The sequence below is a fragment of the Silene latifolia genome, chromosome 6 (assembly GCF_048544455.1).
Source record: "Silene latifolia isolate original U9 population chromosome 6, ASM4854445v1, whole genome shotgun sequence".
NCBI classification, from domain to species: domain Eukaryota; kingdom Viridiplantae; phylum Streptophyta; class Magnoliopsida; order Caryophyllales; family Caryophyllaceae; genus Silene; species Silene latifolia.
In genome coordinates, this window is record NC_133531.1 from 78,827,193 (window position 1) to 78,853,482 (window position 26,290).

Sequence of the window (26,290 nt, forward strand, 5' to 3'; positions counted from 1 at the left end):
GCACGGTTGGTGGTGGAAACATCAAAGTTGGGTTCTGCTCAGAATGCTCTGAAATCTCTCCAGACTAAGCTTGACACCATTCAGGAAGAGTTGTTGGCTGAGAAGCAGACTATGCAGGATCAGCTGAAGGTGAACGAGGAGCTGGCTGCCGAGAGGGACTTGGTACAAGGTAGATATAAGGATGTTGCCTTGTACTTCTTTGGTAAGGGTCGAGTAGATGTTATGAAGGAGCCCATTGAAGTCAGGCCTTACTGGAACCCTGATCAGGAGATGGATGACCTCAACACCACTTATCCTGAGCTCTGCAAATTGCATGCTGATGACGAGGTTGATTCTCCCCCATCCAAGGAAAAGAGCGGTGAAGCTGATGATGAAGAGGATGACAAGGAGGAAGAGGAGTCGGTTGATGAAGGGATTAGTTCTGCTACTGCTTCTAAGGCAGGCTAGTTGACTTTGGTTTTTAGGGTAGTTGTTCTTTTGGCCCATCCGGGGGGGATGTTCCCTTGACAATCAATTTTTAGATATTGCCAGTATTTTGTCCTACCCAGGAGGGATGTTCCCTAGGCAACTTTGGATCTGTTGTCTTAGTTTTGATGCAATTTGAAGGCGTCTTCCCGTTCCTTTGAATGTGTGCCTGAAATAATGCAGCTTTTAAAATATTTTGTTAGAAAAATGCCTGTCAGGAGGGCTTATGGCCCTAAATACTTTTCAGGAAATCATGGCTTTTTCCATTCAGGAGGGCTTTTTTTAGTAAGAGTGGAAGTTGCCAGTCAGGAGGGCTTATGGCCCTCAGCCTGTCAGGAGGGATTTTAGACAAGTGGTCTGGTCTTTTTTACCACCGTACTTGTCTTTTTGTTTTTCGTACTGAGCTCAGTTTTTTGTATGTGTTTTTTAGGTCAGGCAAGCAGGTGCCAAGTGTTGTGAAGTATTTCTGAGATGCTGTTCAGGTTAGGTGGAGTGGCCCTCAATCCTGAACATTTGTTTAAGCCTGTATGTAATGTATAAATTATGGAAAAAGGCGTAAAACAAGTTTTCAGGATTCAACATAGCAGGAATATAATAGGCAGACATAGTAGGATTTGTATTTAAATAAAACAGGCAGATATTCAGGCAAAATGGCAGTTAGCAGAAAAATATAGCATGTTCAGGTCACATGATTTTATTCAGGGGTTTTCCGTATAGAATTTTAGCTAGGAAAGAGATAAAGTTAGTTGTTTTACCTGATTTGGATCATAGGATATTAGGTTTATATGTGGAATAGTTTTAGGTGGGAAATGTTCCAGGATCTGGGGATCATTTCTTCGTCCAGGGTCTGTAGCCTATAGGCTCCATGTCATACTATTGAACCAATTAGGTAAGGTCCTTCCCAAGTAGGGGATAGCTTGCCAGCATTTTTGTCCTTGGTGTTAGGGAAACCTTTTCGCATGACCAGGTCCCCTTGTTTGAATACCCTGATGTTTACATTTTTCTTGTACCTTCTGGCTACTGTTTGCTGGTAGGAAGCTATCCTGATCTTAGATGAGTCTCTTAATTCTTCAGCCAAGGTCAGGCTATCTTGCAGTAGTGGCATGTTCTCCTGTATAGTGTTCAGGCTACTTCTGGTGAATGGTACATGGATTTCTACTGGGATTACTGCTTCTTCATAGCCATAGACCAGGGAGTAAGGGGTCTGGCCTGTGGATGTCTTAGGTGTGGTCCCTGTCAGCCCAGAGGACTAAGGGGAGTTCTTCAGCCCATCTGCCTTTTCTTCTTTTTATTTTTTTCTTCAGGCAACCTGATTACCACTTTGTTACTGGATTCTGCCTGACCATTGGCTTTTGGGTAGCCTGGCGTGGGGGTTACCAGGTTGATGTTCCATTGTCCACAAAAAGCCATTGTCCTTTTTCCCACGAACTGAGTACCATTATCACAGACTATTTCTAAAGGGATGCCATATCTACATAGGATGTTGCGTTTGATGAATGATATGACATCCTTCTCCTTGACTTGCCTGTATGAGTCCGCCTCTATCCATTTTGAAAAATAGTCGGTAATGGCTAGCATAAACACTTTTTGTCCTTTAGCTTGGGGTAGCTTGCCTACAATGTCCATTCCCCACTTCATAAACGGCAAGGAAGCTAAGATGGAGTGCAGTAGCTCTGATGGTTGGTGGATGAATGGAGAATGGATTTGGCAAGCTTTGCATTTGGAGCTGTAAGCTATGCAATCAACCCTGAGGGTTGGCCAGAAGTAGCTGATGTGGCTAAAGTCGTATCACCAAATCAAAATAAAACTATCTCAAAACTAACAAGAATAGCTAGTGCTAAGACAGGTATCGAATCCACATGGAGGCGGTCATAGTCAGTCTGCAAATATTTATATCGTCTGAAGGTAACCGTTTTCTTGGGGGTTTGTTTTGTTTGTTATCTAACCAACTAATTGCGAGTAGTTAAAAAGGGTTTAAAACAATGGTATTAAAAGTCTAGGATTTCCGGTTCACTAGGTCAATTAAATGGGGTCTCTTAATCAATTGCTAGATCTATCAAGTTATCTAAGGCCACAAGATCGGTTGATTCTATTTATGCCCTTTAGATCGATTCTAACATGAGATCGCTATAATTAGATACAATCTATTTGATTATCGTAGCCTATATTAATTCTAATCCTGTCGGTGAAAGCATTAATTCGCTACACTAATTAACAACTCAGGCCTAAGTTAATTAACTAGAAGAAGAACAACAATCAAACGATAACTTATACGATTTCTCTAGCAATTAATCAATTTTCCCCTTTCTAATTAACCTAGATCCCCTTCATCCTAGATAAAGGATTTAGCTACTCATAACTAAAGCAACAACAACAATAATCATAATTGAATACATGATTGAAGACATGAAATAAGAACAATAATTGAATAACATAAACTTGAATGAATAATTATTGAAGAAAGATTAATACCATAGCAACAAGGAAAGATTAAAGCTAGAGAGTATTTAGCCGTTCTGAGCAAAATAAAGCGTAACCTAATAATAACGTACGACTTTCTAATTTATAATACAAAATAACTATTTTAGGAAAATCCGGAAATAAATATGCCAGAGAGGTTCCTCGATCGAGCCTGGGTGGACTCGATCGAGGACGATTACTCCATCGAGCCTCAGGGGACTCGATCGAGGAACCAGCTTCACAGACTGATTTCCACGTTTCTTCACTTCTAGCCTTCATGCTACCTCGTTCCTCGTGCCATGCTCCATGTACTCCACTATGCCATCTCCGCTATGCTCATCTTAGCTTGATTATCCTCGTAATGCGTCATTTCTGCATTAAAACATAAAATAGCGGCAGTATCGATAATTCACTGAAATAAGGCATATAAACGATATAAAGGCACAAAAACGGTATATAAAATTGTATAAAAGGAGTTATAAAAGTATATATAAAAGTGATACATCAAACTCCCCCAAACCAAACCTTTGCTTGTCCTCAAGCAAAACAATCAAACCAAACAAAGGACAAACAAACAAATGGTGAATGAATAACTCAGAGCAAATGTCTAGGCACATACAAATCCCAGTTATCCACATCTATAACAAAGTAATGACCAAAAATTGTGCCAATATAACAAATTTAAAGGCACGGGTAACAAATTAACGCAACTCTACTCAAGATGTGACATGATACCGAGACTCAACCAAATGCTTTTCAACCTTGCAAGACAATTTTGTTGGATTCTCGCGGTTTCACTCATGCACTCATAAGGGGTGAGATATATGTAAGATAGAAAGAATAAAGACGCTCACTCAACTTATGAAACATGCATGCAATCTAATGTGATAGAAGATTCTCCAACTAGTGCGCATTCATAATACAGACCAAGTACATGTATCAAGGACAAAATAGTGGTAAAGTGGCATGGGTATAGAAGTGGCTTGTGCAAAAGCACGTATGGGTATGTGAGGCTCAGACGGTAGTCGCAGCGCTAAACCAATAGCCAAATCTAATAGAATATAATACAATCATCCAACTGGAGAAATTATCTCAACTTTGACAACATATGAGAGAATGAAAAGACTCTCCAAATGTGCATTAGACTCCAGTAATTACCACTCGCGACCTCTTAACAAAACTTGATGAAGCAAGAATTTTTTCTTTTTCCTTTCTTTTTTGAATTTTCGATTTTTTCATCTTTTTTTTTCCTTTTCTTTTCTTTTCTTTTCTTTTCTTTTCTTTTCTTTTCTTTCGTTCTTCTTTTTGTTTTTCTCTTTTTTTTTTTCATTACTTCATAACACTTTTCTTTTTCAACATAGGAGGTCACACAATTGCTACAAAAAGATAGCTACTACCCACATGACATAAAAGTCTCAACCCAACCAAAGCAGCTATAACAACAAAGACTCAAGCAACTGCGACTGTCCCGAAAAAGGTAGGCAAATTCTGGAATGTAGCTAAGAAATAGGATATAGAATGGCTACATGGTTCAAACGGGCTAACAAAAACTGGGTAATGTATGGCATATTTGAATAATAAGAACCGCCTTTTCTCATGTACTCGATCATATGAACGCACAAAAGCTAAGAAACTAATGTCACACTTATGCAGTTTGATATTACATATTCCACAAGGAGACCACACTCTTCAGCCTAATTAACAATGAGACCGGTTTATTAATGTTCCCGGACTAGGAAGCTCTAAAGACCTCAGAAATTTAAGTGGTTTACCAACAAAATAAAGTCAAATTTACCCGACATAAGGCATATTGTGACGGTCAAGACTTGAGTAAAGAGCTTTGTTAATTATAGCTAATAGGTCAAAACAATGTACATGGACAACTTGATGGGATTCAAGTACCAAGACAAAGCAAATTATCATCATTGCTAAACAATTCACCAAGACTCGACTCAAAATAAATAAAAACATGTTTTTGTATTTTATAAATTTTTCATTTTTTTTTTGGATTTGTTTTTACACACAACAATAAAATAAACACACAACAAAAATAAATACCCTCCCCCAAACCTAAATGTCACAGTGTCCTCATTGTGACGCCTACAGCATAGCAATCACACAGAAACCCAGCAACCTATGGGACACTACTAATAAAGGGAAGAGGGAAAATAAGAAATACAATAAAAAACAAAAACAAGAAAGATAGTACCAGCTGTAATGCAAAAGCCTCCCCCAAACCAGCTGGAAAGTGAGGGATGTAGTGACCAGCTGTCACTACTGAGCTCCATTGTCATCATCATCAAGGTTGGCTTCATCAAAGCCATCAATCTCAGCATATATAGCCAATAGCTCAGGGTCGGTAACAGGTGTCCCACGGCCTCTAGAACGTCCGGCTCGTCTACCACGACCTCTAGAACGGCCACCTCCTGGAAAAGCTGCTGCAGCAGAAGTAGAAGCCCCAAACTGCCCACGCTGTGATAAACGAACACCCACATCTTCTGGAAAGACAGAAGAAGGCTGATGGGGACGGACTGGAGTGTAGAAAGGACGGCCCAAAGCACCATAATCAATACTAAATTGTCCAAACTCAGCAGGAGTCACGCCATAAAGGTGGAAGACACGGCTATCATCACCAGGTGTGGTGTAGTAGCTAGGAGAAGTGCCCGTGTACTGTCCCCCTGTAGCAAGAGTCATAGCCTCCATCTGCTCCCACATACGCCGCTCAGTTAATGCGGTGTTGATACCCTCATGAATCCTCACCTCTCTCGCAAGGACTGGGTCAAAGTGATAATCCTGGGTAGGAAATGCTGTAGGAGGAGGAGGAGGAGGAGGAGGAGTGGGCTGGTAGGAACCAGGTAAGTGGGTGGCAGGCTGATGACATCTCCGACGCCCGCCAGTAGTAGTAGTAGTAGTAGTAGTAGTAGTAGTAGTAGTAGTAGTAGTAGTAGTAGTAGTAGTAGTAGTAGTAGTAGTAGTAGTAGTAGTAGTAGTAGTAGTAGTAGTAGTAGTAGTAGTAGTGCTAGAACTGGGAAAAGTAACCAAAAGGTCCTGTGGGATCAAATAAGTGACAGGTAGGGGTCTCTCCCTATCAAATAATGAAGATTCCAAGCATAAGCACACAATTTCTAACCAATTTAATGTATAAATTCAACCCGGATTTTGAAGAACCCTAATTCCCAAATTAGCAAATTAGGCATTTAATTCAACAAATAAAGGGCTAAAAAGTAAGGAAATAGCAATTGTATATGAGCAATGGAAGATTCAAAGCAATAAACTCAAGATTTAGGCAAAAAATTTCAGATTTTACGGAACAATTAAAGGGCAAAACGGGACTTACCTTGTTAATTTGAGCAATGAAAATACAAAAGTAAGCACAATAGATTGATGTAATCACTTAATATGCAAAGAAACACAAGTTTTATGGGAGATTTGATGATGAGTGATGTTGAATTAAGAGAGAAAGAGGAGATAGCAGTCAAAAAGGGCAAACAAAGTGACGGAGTAAACAAATAGGAAGAATTAGAAACAAATAATAGAGAAAACCGGCTGGTTAAAAACGCGGAACCCGGTTCACACTGGTGCCTTGATCGAGCCTGAGGTGACTCGATCAAGGAACCAAATTCAGCACATGCCAACTTTCGTTTTAAGGGATTTTAATTCTCTAGTTGGTGCCTCGATCGAGCCCTGGGTGCACTCGATCGAGGGGGTTGGTGCCTCGATCGAGCCTGGGCTGACTCGATTGAGGAACCTGCTGGTAGCTTCCTTTTTCGTCGTTTGTGATTCTTAGCTGCAAATACCGTCAAAGCCTGCATAAAAACACTTGAACAGCATAAGACCCTCTCCTCTCCTCTCTCAAAATTCAATGAAAGACGTAAATGTAAATGCGATAATTAAATTTAAATCCTAATTTACAAAATAATATATTATAATGTCTGAGTTGCCTCTCGGTAACTCTGGTTTTTGTGGTCCTGCACGACCGTAATTCCTCATTAGTAAGATGAATCAATGGCAAAGAGGTCAATGGCCTCTATTACCCCAACATGAGCTCCTTCATAGTAGATTTTCAATCGTTGCCCATTCACTTTGAAGGTCTCTCCTTTGTCAGCTTGCAGTGTAACTGACCCAAATTTGTTCACATCAGCAACAGTGAACGGTCCAGACCATCTACTCCTCAGCTTACCCGCCAGTGAGGGATCCATATTCAGCTTCTTTATGGCCCACATAGCCTTATACTCAAGCTCCACAGGTATTTGGCAAGATTTGCTATAAACTAGACGGTAAGGCGATGCTCCAATCGACGTCTTGAATGCAGTACGGTAAGCCCAAAAGGTGTCATCTAGCTTCCGACTCCAATCCTTTCTGTTCTTGCTTACTATCTTCTCTAAGATCTGTTTCAGTTCTCTGTTGGAAACCTCCACTTGTCCACTAGTTTGAGGATGGTAAGCCAATCCTCTACGATGTGTTTTTTTTTTGGTGTTGACCAGGCGTATCCCCTACCGACAGTTGGGGCAATCTCCTTCGGGGTACTGAAGGCAATTTAATGAGTTGACCCCTCCCAAGTTTAGCTTTTTCATTCGCAAGAGTCAGGAATCCTCTACGGTGTGTAACGCCATATTTCTTCAATAAAGAATTGAGATGACGCTCATTGAAATGCTTTCCTCCATCACTAATCACCGCGCGAGGCACTCCAAACCGTGGAAAGATAATTTTTTAAAACATCTTAACAACAGATTTAGCATCACAAGTGGGAGTGGAAATTACCTCCACCCATTTAGAAACATAATCTACAGCTACTAATATATATTGATTCCCATAAGAAGTAGGGAATGACCCTTGGTAATCAATGCCCCAAACATCAAAAATCTCCACCTCTGAGATTCCAGTTTGAGGCATCTCATGCCTTTGCGAGATATTGCCTGTTCTTTGACAAGCATCACAAGAACGGACAAAAGTAGTAGCATCTTTTAAGATAGTAGGCCAATAAAAACCCGATTGCATTACCTTAGAAAATGTACTAGAAGGACCATGATGACCACCATAAGAAGAAGAGTGACAATGAGAAAGGATGGCATGTACCTCACCCTCTGGAATACATCGTCTATAGATACCGTCTGCGCACTCCCGAAATAGATATGGATCGTCCCATAAATACGGCTTTCCATCATGCATAAATCTCTTCTTCTGCTGATAAGATAAATCAAGAGGAAGCATACCTCCTACCAAGTAACTGGCATAATCTGCAAACCATGGAGTATTTGTAGCTACAGCTAGAAGATGGTCATCTGCAAAAGAGTCATCAATGGGTAAAATCTCTCTTCCTGCAAATCTCAGCCCAGACAAATGATCTGCAACAACATTCTCAGCACCAGACTTATCACGAATTTCTAAATCAAATTCTTGTAACAACAAAATCCATCTAATAAGTCGTAGCTTAGCCTCTTTGCTATCTCATCCACGAAGGGTGAGTCAGCATAACTTTCTGGATTTGCTTCTTCAATGGGTGTGGGTACTCCAGGGATCTTCTTAAATTTCTCATGGAGTTTCTGGATTTCCTGGAGCATGGCCATCATTATTGCTGTGTTGGTTTGATCTGGTATAGCCTCTTTATTTGGGATTTTGTTCTGAGTCTGTATCATCTTCTTCCGCTCCAGATTTTGATGGAGTTGGTGTACCTAAGTTGGAGAAATCAATGTTTCTGATGATTGAAGAAAATGGTGTGCCAGGCTGAATTTTTAATTTTGAGCCTGAGGCTTTCTCTCCTAGTCTTTGTTTCAGACTAGATTCTGATTCCTTTAGTTTCATAACTTCAGCTTCAGCCTGGGCCATTTTCTGTTTCAGTTGTTCCATTTCCAAGCAATTGTTGCTGGGCAGCAGCCAGTTGTTGTTCAATGCTATGTCCAGTCATTTTTTGAAATTGTTTTTGTGTTGTTTGGATTAAGGTTTTGATTATTTTTGAGTTAGATGCCCCACAGTGGGCGCCAATTATTTTAGCAGGGATTCTCACAAAGATAATGTCCTGCCAGGGAAGATTTTGCAGGGTGATCTAACTCAAATTGAATAGCCTAACTGGCATAATTGAACAAACAAAGGAATAAATGAAGAAGTATGACACAGAGATTTATACGTGGAAAAACCCTGGGAATAAGGGAAAAAACCATGGGCACCAAGCCAGGAGGGATTATTACTATGACTTTAGATAGCCTGACAAGGAATGAGTATGTCAGGCGAAGTATACAGCACAGCTGCTTAATATTAATGCTAAGACTTTCAGTTGAATACAAGTATATGAGTAAAATGAGAGTGAGTTGATGTGTAAAAACAAGTGTCCTCCTTCTCTTCTTCTTTTCTTCCATTTATAGTGGCTTTTCAACGGGCTTTTTAGGATTGTTTAGGGTTTCCTGTAAAATAGGACTCGTGCCCTATTTACTCGGGGGTGGTTGGTTGACTTCTGTAACCTTCTAGCCATTCTTCTTGCTTAGTCAAATCCTCTATGCTTTTGTGTGGGAAGTTGAATGAGTCTTCCTTGTTTGTAGGAACTGTTTTTCTATATTCCGACTGTTCTTCCATTGTTGCCTATCTTGCTCTGATTATGCTGTCTTTATGCCTGACGTGATATCTTTTCAGGCCAGGCCTATTAGGTGTCTGTCCTGTCTTTCCCTCCTGGTTGATACCTGATCATGTGTCCTAATTATTCTGTATGAGATAACTTTCATCCAGGCTTGGCTTTGGGCATTGTCTGACTCTTGTCTGACGAGGCAGGGTAATTCTGGACCAAACAGTATGCAATAGGACATTAACAAGTATATAGCTATCCCATGACACCCCATAGTGACCGGTTTAAAGTTGTAGGGCGAGTTCGCGACTTTAGGACGTCTCCCAAGTCTTTGCATTAGTTCCTAACAAATCCTACCCGGGTTCATTTTAATTTGACTCTCTATATTCATTGGGCTCATTAGTTACAGGTTCCAAAATCGTCGCTCTGATACCACTTTGTAACACCCCCATACACCAAGGTGCCTTACTGTTTGGCCGGGAATTTCACACTACTGACATGATAGAATTCTACCGTGGCCTGATGATCAGGTCACGGTAGTCCAAGTTTGATACCAATTGATGAGCCTGGACTCCTGCATCATCTTCAGGATCAAGTTCAATCTTGGCCTGACAATCAGAGTGTCAGAACGTCAGGCCATCAGGGTACAAGAAGACAGGCACCAGGCCGGAGAGGACAACGGTCAAGTGTAAGGTCAACATTTGTTCAAGTCATGGATAATTATATATAAGATTTCTACAACATAAATATGGCCATTAAAGAGGAAGATTTGGTCATAAATAAGGAGCATTAATAGGCATTAATGCGCAATAAAGACAGCAATCAAGACAACAATTAAGGAGGAATATTCAACATTAAGTACAAAGATTTGGCAGCCATTCAGCTTGGCTATATAAGGAGCATTTGAAGATCATTTTGCAAGAGAAGGCATACTCTAACATACACAACACAACTTATCACATTGCAAGCAAGAATATTATAATACTTAGAGAGAATATTATACTTTGTGCTCGTGATATTATTATCCTCTTAAATCATAGTGAAATCCTCTCCTGGTTTGGTGCCCTTGGTTAAATTCCCATTCAAGGGTTTTCCACGTACAAATTTCTTTGTCATATTATTTACCGTATTTGCACTACTTTTATTATAATCAATCCTGCCTACGTACTATTACGATGAATCGAAATAGGATAATACTAGTTAACCCTCATACTATTCTACCCTGGTCATATTTCCAGCCCTGCGCAAAGTATGGACAAAACAATTGGCGCCGTCTATGAGGAAACTAGTTTATTAATCCTACAAGAATATTCACAAGATTCTCTCTTCTCACAAGTTTGGGAGCCTTGGAAAAAATTGATACAAGAGTTTCCATAACTCCCATTTCTAATGAAGAATTGCTACATCCAAAAGAAAAAGTACCAAATCAAGTCAAAATTCCTTCCAACGATCATAAGTATAACAAACTCCAATGTTGATCAAGAGAATGCGGATTTCAAGGACATATTTTTCATGAAAGAAATTCAAAGATAAGTTTTTTTCTTAGATCTAATACAAGTTTTGCAAAATGTTAACAATATATCTTAAAATTTCGGTACTTTGGCTTTTATTCTATGGTGAATTTTCTTAATTCTAATAATTTGATGTTTTTAGGAAATAAAACCTTGAACTTCAAAAATTTAAGCCTGGCGGACAATCCAATCCTAATCGTGACAGGCTTCAAAGTCAGTTCTGAACAGTATCAGGGCAGGCCTCAACGTCATTACAAGCCTGGCCATTCAGTTCAACCCTGAACGACTGTACAAAGCCTGAGATTAGACACAAGGAGATTTATATCATTCAATGTGGTACATTCTTAGTGAAATGAGATCGAAAAAAAAAGTAAACAACATCAATGAAGAAAGAGTTCTCAAAAATAAAGTATCTCGCTTAATTAAGCCTGACTGCATGTAAAGATCCAATCAGGACAGGGAATGCTGACCGACAGTATGAAATGCACTAACACAAAAATAAATCATAAAAGGTATTTAAGTGTTATTACTGCACATGTAAGTCGTACCCTTCGCATAACTTTTAAATAAATATGTCATCATAGTACATATTCTAAGGTAGATATGAATTAAATATTTTTTAGTATTGACCATATTACATATGATAGTTTTGGGCGATCTGATATGCAGGGTCAACAAGCTTAACCGACCTGGCTGATCAAGGAAAAATAAATCGACCAAGCCTGACCTAGTTGACTTTTTGAAGGATGAATTAACCTGTCATGACTAGCCTGTCCTGATATGCTTAGATTTATTATCATACTACTGTTATGAATCCTTACATGATTACTCATTAACTTTACCTTATTATATATCAAGCATGTCTAGTATGAGATTATAATCTTTGATCAATAGAATTTTTAATATTAACATGTTACACACATTACACAACATGAACATTTGGAGACATAATCTATCATGGCCTGCTAGTTAACATGGTTATGATTTATATTTCATATGTATCATTTATAAGCTGCTTGTGATACCCTTGTAAGATATTTTAGTCCCGTCAAGTGCAACTTTATGTGACATATGGTAAGTTTATGAGTTACACGGTGACCAAAGGAGACATAACAGTCAGTCCTGAACGGATTAAAGCAATACTGGAATTCCAACTACCAAAAATAGTCAGCGACATCCAAAACTGACAGGCTGGATTCTGACCTGAACAAAAATCTGCCCTAGATTGTAATTTTGAAACCTTAAAGCCTTCTGAGTCAGGTAAGTTTCTCACCTAGCAATTACAGTACCCAGTTAGAGGTGTGAGAAATAATTTGTATACTTCCCTTATAATTAAGGATTATAACGAATTTATAAAGATGATTACTAGTCATAAATGAAAATTACATAAACAAAATAGAGAGATTATAGAAGAAACCTTCGGTCCTAGCAAAATCGGCCTAAGAACAATATCGCAATGATATTCACCTATCAGTTGCACCCAAGATGATATGAGATATGCCCTTTTCTTCTTGCTAGAATCGATCCCCAATTTTCTGTAAAATTTTTAGGGTTTTTGTGTTTTCTTTGATGAGAGGAGGCTAGGTCAAAATTATGTTAAAAAGGATAAATGAAATAATCTCCCTCTCTCCCTATATAACCGAAATAGGGAGAGGATTAAGGGAAGATTTTTCTTCCTTATTTCGGTTTTGACCAACCGAAAATATGAGAGGATTATTCTCTTATTTTCGGTTATACCACCTACCAAAATAAGATGATTAAATCTACTTATTTTTGGTAGTTTACAAAATGTATATAAAGTGCATAATTTATAATTGTCATTTTAATTTATTCCGTATTAATCACTCTACTCACAACAACTTGCAGTCGAGTTATTAATACCGGTCGATAATAATTTATTATGACAATATTGTATAATATATACTTTAACTATAAATATAGCATATTTATAATTAGCTAATTAAATATAACCGATTACATTTAATTACGAATTAACATATTAATTCGTCCAAGCTAACATTATATACGTTAATTAAATATAACTTATTATATTCAATTTACGAATTGATAGTTAATTCGTCTCAGCTTATATTATTTAATCAGAATTAAATAATCGTCTCATCAACACGGTGACTAACTGTTTAGTCATATAAGGCATCAATGTGATTACATTTCCATAACCACATCTCTCAAACACATCCTTTAGGTGTGACTTTTAGGGACCAGTTGATCACCGCCATCTGTATGATAATAACGTCAAACTTTCTAGCAAGCCAACCGTTATTAGGTAATCGTTAATCAACTGATAAAATACGATGTATACCCTTGTGAACCTATAAGAGATTTATAAATGTTATCACACTAATTTGTGGAGGACACAAGCTTCAACAAACTCCCACTTGTCCTCACAAGTGTATGTGCGATAACCGATTCTCATATCCTAAAATTTCTCCCACTCAATGTAAAACAATTTGCAAAATCCGTATTCACAAAGGTCGTATTTTAAAAGCGATCATTATCAAGAGTGGTTTCCCTGACTAGAGAGTAACTTAACTGATAAACGAATCATCATTCGAGCATGGCCATGCATTTCAGTTACTACTCCTCGAGTGGCCCTGAGAAATAACTACACTTGATAAAGGTTGGATATTTTCCTCAACTCGAATCCTGCAGATATAAGCACAGTATGAAATGACCCAGAAAAAATCTACTTAGTCTTCAGTTACGGCAGACCATGAGAAAGAAACCAAAGTCACCCAAAAACTGCCTTAATCTCAAGAGACAGTCGATAGTCAAAAGAATCGACTCTAGGAACACAATGGACGTCCTATCCACGACCTGGCACCGAATGTTTTTAAACATTTAGGACTCCATTACGTTGTCACAAAAATTTGTCCTACGAGGTATCGTTATAATCTCGCATCTGTGATCGATCAGTCAACCGTTTGACTTATGGCTCGTTGAACCCACCATCAATCGACTGCACAATATAATAGCCAGAGTTATCAGCTCATTAAGGCGGTTACGGACCAAACAAAAATATAATGTAATTCAGTTCACTTTGTGGCGTTCAATGTTTTCAGTACAATCCACATGAAAAACAAAATATTATAAAACGATGAAGTTATAAATAGTATATGAAAAAGATAATGTATCAAATCCATAATCAACTACTACAACTCAGGAACACGTTTAATTCCCATGGAAATAATGTGCCCTTCATGCTTATCAAAATTCAACGGTTTAGTGAGAGGGTCCGCGATGTTATCATCCGAAGTTATCTTGTCAATCACTATCTCTTCTTGCTCCACGTAATCACGGATCAGGTGAGCTTTCCGATGTACATGTCTAGATTTGTTGCTAGACTTAGGCTCCTTAGCCTGGAAGATGGCACCTCTATTGTCACAATAGATGGTGATCGGGTCATTCGAACTAGGAACTATCGTAAGTCCTTGTAAGAATTGACGCATCCATATCGCTTCCTTTGCTGCCTCCGAAGCGGCATAGTACTCGGATTCAGTAGTAGAATCTGCTACAACACTCTGTTTGGAACTCTTCCAGCTGACCGCAGCACCATTAAGAGTGAAGACGAACCCGGACTGAGATTTTGAATCATCTCGATCCGTTTGGAAGCTAGCATCTGCGTAACCGATTGCGCATAGCTTAGTATCGTCTCCATAAGTCAATACCCTATCCTTAGTCCTCCGTAGGTACTTGAGGATGTTTTTAACAGCTATCCAGTGTGTTTCACCTGGATTCTTTTGGTAGCGACTCGTCATACTCAATGCATATGCCACGTCTGGACGTGTGCATATCATGACATACATTATTGATCCTATTGCAGATGCATAAGGAACACGACTCATGCGCTCAATCCCTTTAAGCGTCGTGGGTGGCGAGACTTGCTCAATTGCATCCCAGGACGTCATAGGAAGGTTCCCCTTCTTGGAGTTGGTCATGCTGAACTTCTCAAGAATCTTATCCAAATAAGACTCCTGACTAAGTGATAACGTCCGTCGTGATCTATCTCGGTAGATACGGATTCCCAAAATGCGTTGTGCCTCACCCAGATCTTTCATCTGGAAATGGTTCTTCAACCATCCTTTAACCGAAGATAAGAGAGGAATGTCATTCCCAATCAAGAGTATGTCATCGACATGCAATATCAAGAATACAATCTTGCTCCCACTCGACTTAATATATAAGCATGGTTCCTCGACCGATCGAGTGAAACCATACTCTTTTATCACCTAGTCGAAACGATGATTCTAACTCCGAGAAGCTTGCTTAAGTCCATAAATGGAACGCTTAAGCTTGCATACTTTCTTAGGATGTTCAGGATCTATGAAACCTTCGGGTTGCACCATGTACAACTCTTCCTCCAAATAACCATTTAAGAAGGCGGTTTTCACATCCATTTGCCAAATTTCATAGTTATGAAATGCGGCAATCGCTAAGATTATCCGAATGGAACGTAGCATGACTACAGGTGCAAAAATCTTATCATAATGCAATCCGTGCACTTGAGTGAAACCTTTTGCCACTAGTCGTGCCTTATAGGTATCACAGTTGCGCGTCTGAGAATACTTTATTTTGTAAAGCCATTTGCACTGTAGAGGTTTTACCTTATTAGGTAAATCAACAAGATCCTATACGTCATTCTCACACATGGAGTCCATCTCGGATTGCATGGCTTCGAGCCATAGCTTTAAGTCGGAACAGGCCATAGCACCTTTATAGGTCGCGGGTTCATTACTCTCTAGGAGCAAAACGTCATTTCCTCGACCATACCAATGTATCTGTCCGGAGGATTAGAGACTCTACCCGACCTCCTAGGTTCCTCAGGAATATTAACCGTATCATCAGTTGGAGGAACAACTTCCTCCATCTGTTCCTCGGTTGTTGGTTCTGGAATCTTCGAAAGCTCGAAGGTTCTATTACTTGTCTTGTTCTCGAGAAATTCTTTCTCTAAGAACGTTGCACTAGCCGCAACAAAAACTCGATGTTCGATAGGCGAATAGAAGTATTGACCAAACGTTCCTTTTGGATAACCTATAAAGTATGTCTTGACCGATCGCGGGCCGAGCTTATCCTCGTGTCTCCACTTGACATAAGCCTCGCAGCCCCAAACCCGAATAAAGGACAAGTTAGGGACCGTTCCCTTCCACATTTCATATGGAGTCTTGTCGACAGCTTTAGTCGGACTTCGGTTAAGTATAAGAGCAGCTGACAAAAGAGCAAAACCCCATAATGAATCAGGCACTACAGTGTGACTCATCATGGATCGAACCATATCAAGTAAGGTTCGATTTCTCCGTTCGGACACACCATTTAATTGAGGTGTTCCAGGTGGAGTTAACTGCAAAATGATTCCACAGTCTTTAAGGTGTTGATCAAACTCATTTGAAAGATATTCGCCACCCCGATCTGAACGGAGTGCTTTAACCTTTCTAACCAAGTTGGTTCTCAACCCTGTTCTGGTATTCCTTGAATTTCTCAAAGGACTCACTTTTATGCTTCATCAAGTAGACATATCCGTATCTACTCAAATCGTCCGTGAAAGTGATAAAATATCTATAGCCATCTCTAGCGGTAATTAACATAGGTCCACAAACATCAGTATGTATGAGTCCTAATAGGTCACTAGCGCGCATTCCAACACCTTTGAAGGAAATTCGAGTCATTTTGCCAATGAGACATGATTCACACGTGCCATATGTAGAAAATTCGAATGCGGGAATAGTCCCATTATCGACGAGTTTCTTTACACGTTTCTCATTTATGTGTCCCATTCGACAATGCCATAGATAGGTTTGATCTTTGTCACCAACCTTTAATTTCTTATTATTCACGTGTAATACTTCCGTGGTTTGATCTAAGATGTAAATTCCATTCATGGAAACCGCTTTGCCATAAATCATTTCATTGAAAGAGAAAATACAGCTATTATCCTTTATTAAAAATAAAAAACCGTCCTTATCAATTACGGAAACTGAAATAATGTTCTTAGACAAACTGGGTACATAGTAACAGTTATTTAAAAATTACTCAAAACCACTAGGGAGTTGGATGACATATGTTCCCTTCGAGACAGCAGCAACTCTAGCTCCATTCCCGACTCGCAGGTCTACATCACCCTTTCGAAGAGGTGTGATGTTTCTTAGGCCCTGCAAATGATTACACAGATGAGAACCACAACCAGTATCAAGTACCCAAGTTCCGAAACTTGCATGGTTAATCTCAATCATATGAATATAAGATGACATACCAACAGGAACGACGTGGCCTGCTTTTATGTCCTCACGGTACACGGGACAGTTCCTCCTCCAATCTCCAGTCTTGTGACAATGGTGGCTCTCAATGTCACCGCCCTTGCTCTTTGCCTTACCCTGTGAGCCACTAGTCTCACCAGGCCCACTCTTACCGTTTCCTGGCCTTTTAAACTTTGGCTTACCTACAGTTGGGTCGCCTGGAGCTTTGCCCTTACTTTTACCCTTGTTGGAAATCGTGAGAACATCCTGCTTCATGCTCCCACTCAATTTCACATCCTTCTCGGTCTTTACGAGATGGGAGTGTAGCTCATGAGGACTTTTCTTTAAGTCATTCATGTAGTAGTTCGCCCTAAAAAGGGCAAAACCATCATGAAGAAAATGAAGCATTCGGTCAATGACAATGCTCTCACTGATTTTGCAATCAAGTGCCTCCAATTTCTCGACATTCTCAATCATGTTAAGAATGTGTGGGCTAACCGGTTGGCCGTTTTGGAGTTTCGCATCAAAGAAGCGACAGGTATGCTCATAAGTAACGATTCTCGGTGCTTTTGAGAACTCGTTAGTGAGCGTGGTGAAAATCTTGTTTGCACCCTGGGCAATGAAGCGTCTCTGCAAATTGGTTTCCATTGCAAAGATGAGTACGTTCTTTATCGCACCCGCTTCCATGACGAAATCACTATAAGCAAGTGACTCGTTAACTCCTGCATTGGGGCCTGGGTTTACCGGTATTGGCTCAGTTAAGTACTTGAGCTTACCGTCAGCAATGGCAAAGCATTCCGTAGTCTTGCCTCCCGGTCGCAAAGTTGGACCCGTCATTCTTCAGTCGCGTGTACTGATTCATGTTGTCCATAAAAACTTTCAGCCAGGACTCGCGTCCAAGTGTGGCACTTGGCATTGGGATTTCGTTATTTCTAGCCATTTGTTGTAACAGTAATATAAACGTATTGTAGACTGCGAAAAGAAGAATAAATAATAAGCATGTGCATCGATTTGATTTTAAGTCTAATGCAATACTTTTATAACGCGAAGACTCATGCATTTATACAATTGACCTTCCTCAAGAATTATATAAATGATCCCAAGACTCAATTATCTGTAAATTGATAAGCCAACCTTTTGGCTAATTCTACTGTTAGAATTCTTGGTCGATAAATTTTTGTAAATTCTATCTTTAGTCCATCATAATCACGAGAAACTCTTCGGACTATAATGTTGAGATAAACTAAGTCAACACAAACTACTTACCCAACGTAGAAGGGGTCATATTATGCCTACCGACGAAGAAGGGATTCATAGTTGTTTGCCCTCATAAAGATTAGTCTCAATTTCCGTTTTAGAGGAAGATCCCATCAACTTTGTTTTAATTCATTTTAAGTGAACTAATATCTAGCATTCGTGAATGAATAAACTAAGGTGATGGCTTAAACTGAGTGACATCTGTATGTCTATGAAAACTAACATACAATCTATATGAGTCAATTTTCATGCATTTTAGTAGGTGGTTTGGTTTTAGGCGGAATATGATGCATAAACTATCATGTGAATGAAAAGCAATAAGAACGAAAACGTAAAAACAATAAAAAGTCCTAGTGTGGCCTATCTACCAAAATGAACATTAAATACAAATTTGGAATCTATCCTTGGACCCGAGAAGCTGTCTTGATGTTCCATCTTGGTCCATGTAGCGGGAGTGCGCTCCAATCTCCATCTTTAATCTTCTTTAAAATTACAATTTAAAATTACATAATAAACCTATTTACATTCTAATTTCAAAACCGTAATAAAAGAAAACCAAACGGAGATACGAGATCTCAAATTACATTAAAAATTATGTTTCCATCATTACGAAAACATAATTTGACTAAGGCCACACTAGGTATTACAAATTACAACCGATTGCAAAAATACGTAAATAAATTCATTCAACGATTCATTTAACAAAAAAAATGCATCAACTAAATAAATTAAACATGCAAGACATAATTCTTTAATTATGTAGATTAATTTTACCCAAACCACCTATTTAATTGATCAAATTAAGTGACAATTCTTCAATTAATCACATTAATTTTAATCTTAATTCAAATTAAACTTATAACATGAATTTAATCCAATCATTATTTTAAACTTCTTTAAAATAATTAGGTATCTTAAAATTGTGAACTTCTTCACAATAATTAATCATACATTATACATGTATAATTATAATTATTGGCCAAAAACAACAACGAAAAAAAACAGAATTTTTTTTTTTCAAAAATTGCTCTCGGCATAAACAAACAGCCCAAAAAAAATAAAATACTTTTCTCGATTTTTCTGCAAAAACCGAAAAGAAAATTACAATTTTTTTTTTATAAATCTACCCACAGTGAACAGTAACAGGAACTTTTTTTTTTATTAAAACTCACGGCTGAAAAACAAAAAAAACGAAAACAACCCTAAAAAAAATTCTTGCGGCATTAAGCCCTAAACAAAAAACTTGATATTGATGAACAAAATCGTTTATTATTGCTATTAACAAGATTGACATATTCACCTTATAATTTAAACATATAAATTTATGAAACATGATTCTAAACAACAATTTAGAACCATTTATGCCAAAAACAATATAGCAAAAAACAATTTATCATCAACAACTAGACGATTTCCATTTACATTATAATTTAATCTTCATTAAATCAAACATCTACAAATTCATCATATAATCATTTTAACTGATTAAAACAACAATATGAAAAATAAAAATGGAAATCAAAATATCAAAAACCGAAAAAAAAAAATTCGGCTGAAACGAAAAAAAAATTCACGGCTAAATTTTTTGGGATATTCTACGGTGTACCCCTGAGTTTTTGAGTTTTCTAAGTTGTACCCCTGCTTTTTTGAAATTCTATATTCTACCCCTAAACTCTATATTATAGTCTATAACATGACCTTATTAATTGTCTTTGTTAACGTAATTCGTTAGTTGATCGATTATTTCACTAATTCATGCACCGATCACTCCTTAACACGTCCGCGTACTTATTAGCTCCTCCAGTTATCCACTAACTCGCTTAATAATCAACTAACATTTCCAAAAATGCACAAAACTTTGATTTCGTTTTTTTCTTCTTTAAATAGGTATTAAAGGTAATTTGTAATTGGTTAAAGTTAGTTTGTGATTATTATCGTAAAAGAAGATGATATGATGTTAATCAATGAGATTTGAGGTTAAAGAACGATTGTTTGAGAGACAACGAGTGAAGAGAGTTGAAAGAGGTCATTATACGGATGAAGTAAAGAATTCAGGGGTACACTGTGGAATATAAAAAAAACAGAGGTGCAACATGGAAAACGCAAAAACTCAAGGGTACACTATAGAATTTCCCTATTTTTGACAGCCGAAACCCTAATTTTTTTTTCGAAACCAATTTTTTTTTTGTTTACATCATTTATGAAAATCATCAATAAATAAAATTCGTGGCCCTGGCTCTGATACCACTTGTGAGAAATAATCTGTATACTTCCCTTATAATTAAGGATTATAACGAATTTATAAAAATGATTACTAGTCATAAATGAAAATTACATAAACAAAATAGAGAGATTATAGAAGCAACCTTCGGTCCTAGCAATATCGGCCTAAGAACAATATCGCAATGATATTCACCTATCAGTTGCACCCAAGATGATATGAGATATGCCCTTTTCTTCTTGCTAGAATCGATCCCCAATTTTCTGTAAAATTTTTAGGGTTTTTGTGTTTTCTTTGATGAGAGGAGGCTAGGTCAAAATTATGTTAAAAAGGATAAATGAAATAATCTCCCTCTCTCCCTATATAACCGAAATAGGGAGAGGATTAAGGGAAGAATTTTCTTCCTTATTTCGGTTTTGACCAACCGAAAATATGAGAGGATTATTCTCTTATTTTCGGTTATACCACCTATCAAAATAAGATGATTAAATCTACTTATTTTTGGTAGTTTACAAAATGTATATAAAGTGCATAATTTATAAATTGTCATTTTAATTTATTCCGTATTAATCAGTCTACTCACAACAGCTTGCAGTCGAGTTATTAATACCGGTCGATAATAATTTATTATGACAATATTGTATAATATATACTTTAACTATAAATATAGCATATTTATAATTAGCTAATTAAATATAACCGATTACATTTAATTACGAATTAACATATTAATTCGTCAAGCTAACATTATATACATTAATTAAATATAACATATTATATTCAATTTACGAATTGATTAATTAATTCGTCTCAAACTTATATTATTTAATCAGCATTAAATAATCGTCTCATCAACACGGTGACTAACTGTTTAGTCATATATGGCATCAATGTGATTACATTTCCATAACCACATCTCTCAAACACATCCTTTAGGTGTGACTTTTACAAACCAGTTGATCACCGCCATCTGTATGATAATAACGTCAAACTTTCTAGCAAGCCAACCGTTATTAGGTAATCGTTAATCAACTGATAAAATACGAATTATACCCTTGTGAACCTATAAGAGATTTATAAATGTTATCACACTAATTTGTGGAGGACACAAGCTCCAACAAGAGGCACATGTGTAGCATCATCCGGCATGGAAATAGATCAGGTATGAGTACCCTGACATGCATGTCCTAATAAAATCTTACTCCTCGATTAATCGGGGCCTGAATTAGTAAGTTTCTACAAAAATAATATATATATATATATATATATATATATATATATATATATATATATATATATATATATATATATATATATATATATATATATATATATATATATAGCTTTGCTTGATCTCATTTTTTATACAATTGAAGTATATGCTAATTGTTTTAGCAGGAATTCCCCTGAAAGGATCCGGCCTGATAATTAAGTAGCGTAGGTATCTAGTTCTAATGTTTAAGGTAAAAAATTTAAATTGGAGAATAGAGAAGATTGAATATGGATAATAATGTTTACCTTCCTGAATAGATTGAGTGATAATTAAAAAACGTAAGATTTAATGTATAGTAAAAATAACAGGCTAATTGTGTATGTTTGATATAATTCTTCGTATCCCTTTACAAATGTTTTTCCATTCTATTTATAGCCTTTCTACTCTAACGTTACAATTAATCTAACATTCCTTTTGACTGCTGGAACCGTCTCCTGTTTAATAGAAAATGTGCCCTATTAATCCGGTTGACCTATTCTAACTTAACAACTTTCTCTTCTCCTTTCCTTGCACGTTGTAGTTTATGGAGATAGCACGTTCTTGTGGTTGGACTTGGTCTTCCGTGAGAATAGGACATGTGCATAACTGTCTCGCTGGTCTGCTAATTAGTCATCCTGCTGGAGAGTTCCATCAGGCTATTTTAATATTTCTATCAGGCCTCTTTAGCAGCTTATTTATCCTCTGGTGTTCTTTTCCTATCAAACTGTAATTATCCAGACTCTGGTTGCCCCCATCAGCCTAATTAAGTCAGGCTAAACTGAAGTCAGACCAGGTTAATTTGGACCTAACAATTGCCCCTTGACATTTTACCCGTGCTGGATCAGGCCAGGGGTGAGATGTCAATTTACCGGGTTAAAAAAAACTAAAAAGAATCACAATTACTCAATGACTCTTAGACTTCTAGTGACCGTTAAACACTGCAACAGCTAGCATGATGATGTCACGCTGACAGTTTTGCAATTTCTAGGGTTTTTGCACCGTTATTTCACTCCTATAAATACGGTATTGAAGGTGAGTTTATTCTTCACCAAAATTCTTCTATCTCTTTCACTATATTCTCTCTGAAATTCTTTCCTATTTTCCAGGAATTAAGTCTGCTACCTGCAATTCTTCAAAAGATTTCGTTAACTTTCACAAAAATCTCTATTTTTAAGAAACAATAAAAAGTATGGGAGCCAAAAAACGCCCTGCTTCTCAGAAAGCTGCAGCTGACCCTGAACCAACAGATATTCATGAAGAGGAGGTGGTTGAGGTTGATCCTCCTGCTCGTGCTATAGCATTCAAATACCAGGATTCTATTTTCTCTGCTCTACGATCACTTGAATCCTCTTTTCCTGAACATAATCTACTGAAAACAAACTATGACGGGGTTTTAAAGGAGAAAAAATTGATCCCTGATTCAGCTGAAGTTTGGATCCCTGAATTTTGTCCGGTCAGGGCTAATTGGGTATCACCGGGCTGGTTTTGCATCTATGAGTGGGCGTTCAAGGCTGGTTTTAGGTTGCCTTTTACTCCTTTGATGATTGATACTATCCGAGCCATGGAAGTATCACCCTTCAAAGTTATGCCAATGGTTTGGAAACTTGTCCATTCCATTGAGAATTTATGTGCTAAACATAAGCTTACAATTACTGTCAATGATATCAAGGCAGTATATCACTTGAAAAATCCTTCTACTGGTTGTTTCAATTTAAGAATTAGGTCCAAAATGTCTCCATTAATCACTAATCTGGATTCGGGAGACGATAAAGGCTGGGCAAAGACTTACTTGTTCATCCGGACTGATACCATGGGGTCTGGCCTGGATTATCTGAGATATCCTCCTTTGGAGAGTGGTATGTTTCCTGTATTCGAAATATTTAAATTTTACCTGAATATTTTAGGGATGTTTGCAGCACCTGACTAGAATATTGATCCTCTTGACGAGGAATCTGTTTCAAGGATAGAGGCTTTTCTTGCCCTTCCCGAGGAAGAAAGAACTTGGCCTGGTAGTCTGGGTAGGGATTTGTTGCGCCGGTACATGAAGCCTAAGCTGATTGTAGTTAAAGTGCCCAAAGGCAAGCCTACCTCTACCACTCTTTCCTGTACGTCTTCTTTGTATTTTTGTGTTGACTGCTACTTCTCTGTTATTTGTTTCTTGCTATTTATATATGTCTTCTTTTGTTTATTCAGTATATAGGTCCTCTGCTAGATTGGCTAGCTTCAGTGCTGCCGACTTGAAGGCTGAGGTTGCTAGAATCTCCGAGCAATCCAAGAGTCAAGAGGCTACTGGTAGTGGAAGCGACAAGACTCTCGATATTTTGGTTTCTGATGTTCAACCTCATAAGGAACCTCCCAAGCTTGTGTCCCCAGAGGTTGTCCAGCCTTCCAAGAGGAGAAGAGAGAATGTCATCCCTGAGGAAGAAGGGGGAGAAAAAGAGCCTATTCCTGCTCAGCCATTAAGAAGCATCAGGGGGGTGCCTGCTCAGTTGGGTGATATGGAGGCTGCTCGGGCATAGATAAATGATTTTTCTGCCAATATCAGCGGCCAGCTCTTATCCGACAATGCCCTTGAATCTTCTACTAAGGTCGTGGCTGTCCTGTCTTCCATTATGGCAAACGCTGCTGCTCTTGCTTCTCAAGCCAAGGAGGTTGGTTGCAAAGGGTTTATTACTTTTATTATTATATATTTTTGTATTGCCTTTTTCCCTAGGGTTTGGTTAATTGGTTTTGTTTCATCCTTCTCTAGGGCTTGGATGCTGGGCTGATTACTACTTGTCAGCTCAAGGATGCCCGGGTTAGAATCACTAGCTTGGAAGAGAAATTGGACAAGGTTAACAACGATTTGCACACATCTAGGGGTCATGAGTCAGTCCTTCAATCTCAGCTAGGATCAGTCAGGGAGGCATCTAGGGCTGCTCAGGCTTGCGAGGTGGCTGCAAAAAATGCTGAGAAAGTAGCCAGAAAAGAGCTCGAAGCTGTAAGGGAGGAGCTTGAAGCTGTTAAAAGAGAGTTGGCTGAGAAGCGGCGATGCAGGATCAACTGAGGAAAAACGAAGATCTCGGTGCTGAGAAGGAGCTGGTGGAAGCACGGCTTGCTGATGCTGCTCAGTATTTCTTTGGGAAAGGCCGGGTTGATGCTATGAGGGATCCTGAATCTGATAGGGCTAAGTGGGATCCGGATCGTGACGAGACAACTCTGGATACCCAGTATCCTGACTTGGCCAATATGGGTCATGAAGAAGAAATACACTCTCCTCCTTCCAAGGAAAAATCTGCTGATCAGGAAATGGTAGAGGGTTGTGGGTCGGTTTCTGATTCGTAACCTGTTTAGGCTTTTGTTTTTGTTCTTTGTTTTGGCCCATCCAGGGGGGGGGGTGTTTCTGGAATGGATATCTGTTTCTTTTTTGGGTAATTTTAGGTAGGTCTTTTCTAAGGTGGATGTTTTTGGAATGAACATTTTGCTTTGACCTTAAATAATCGATCTTTGATGGTTTCTCTTTGTGTTTTGGAATATAGTTGGATAAGGCATATTTGTAGTATTGGATGTGTACTGGATCGGGCCAGTTATTCGACTGGATCAGACCAGGTTTCCTTGCACTGGGTCTGGCCTGGCTTTTGTGTCATGAGTGGGGTTATTGCTTGTCTGGAGGGCTTACGACCCATGCCTGTCTGGAGGGCTTATGACCCATTTATGACATACAATCCAGGGAAAGTTTTCCCAAGTTTGTTTATTTGAACTGAGCTCAGTATTTTAAGGCCTATTTTTGCAACTGAAAGTTGGGTATTTTCTGCATATGAGTAATATGTATGCTAGTGGAGTGGCCCTCAATCTTGAAAATTTGTTTAAGTAAGGTGTGAATTTGATGAATGCATTAATTAAACAAATATACAAGATTCTATTTGGTAAGAGAAGAAAGAAAAATGAGAACATTAATAAGTATTCAGGCACATAATAAGAAGAATCATATAGGATATTTATTCAGATAATGGCAAGTATCATACACTTAGTTGCATAACAGGCCAGGCAAAAGGGTAAAGTAAAAATTTTACCTGGGCTGGGGGATGTGTTTTCTATGTGAAATAGTTTTAAGTGTGCAACATTCCAAGCTCTGGGGATCATTTCGCCATCCGGGGTTTGTAGCTCTTTGTAAGCGCCCGACCGACTATTGAGTCGATCGGTAGGGACCTTCCCGAGGTTGGGGCCGGTTACTGCGTTTTTCTCCTTTGTATTTTGAATGACTTTTCTGAGAACAAGGTCTCCTATCCTGAATACTCTGGCTTTGACAGTCTTGTTGTAGCTTTTGGCCACTGTTTGCTG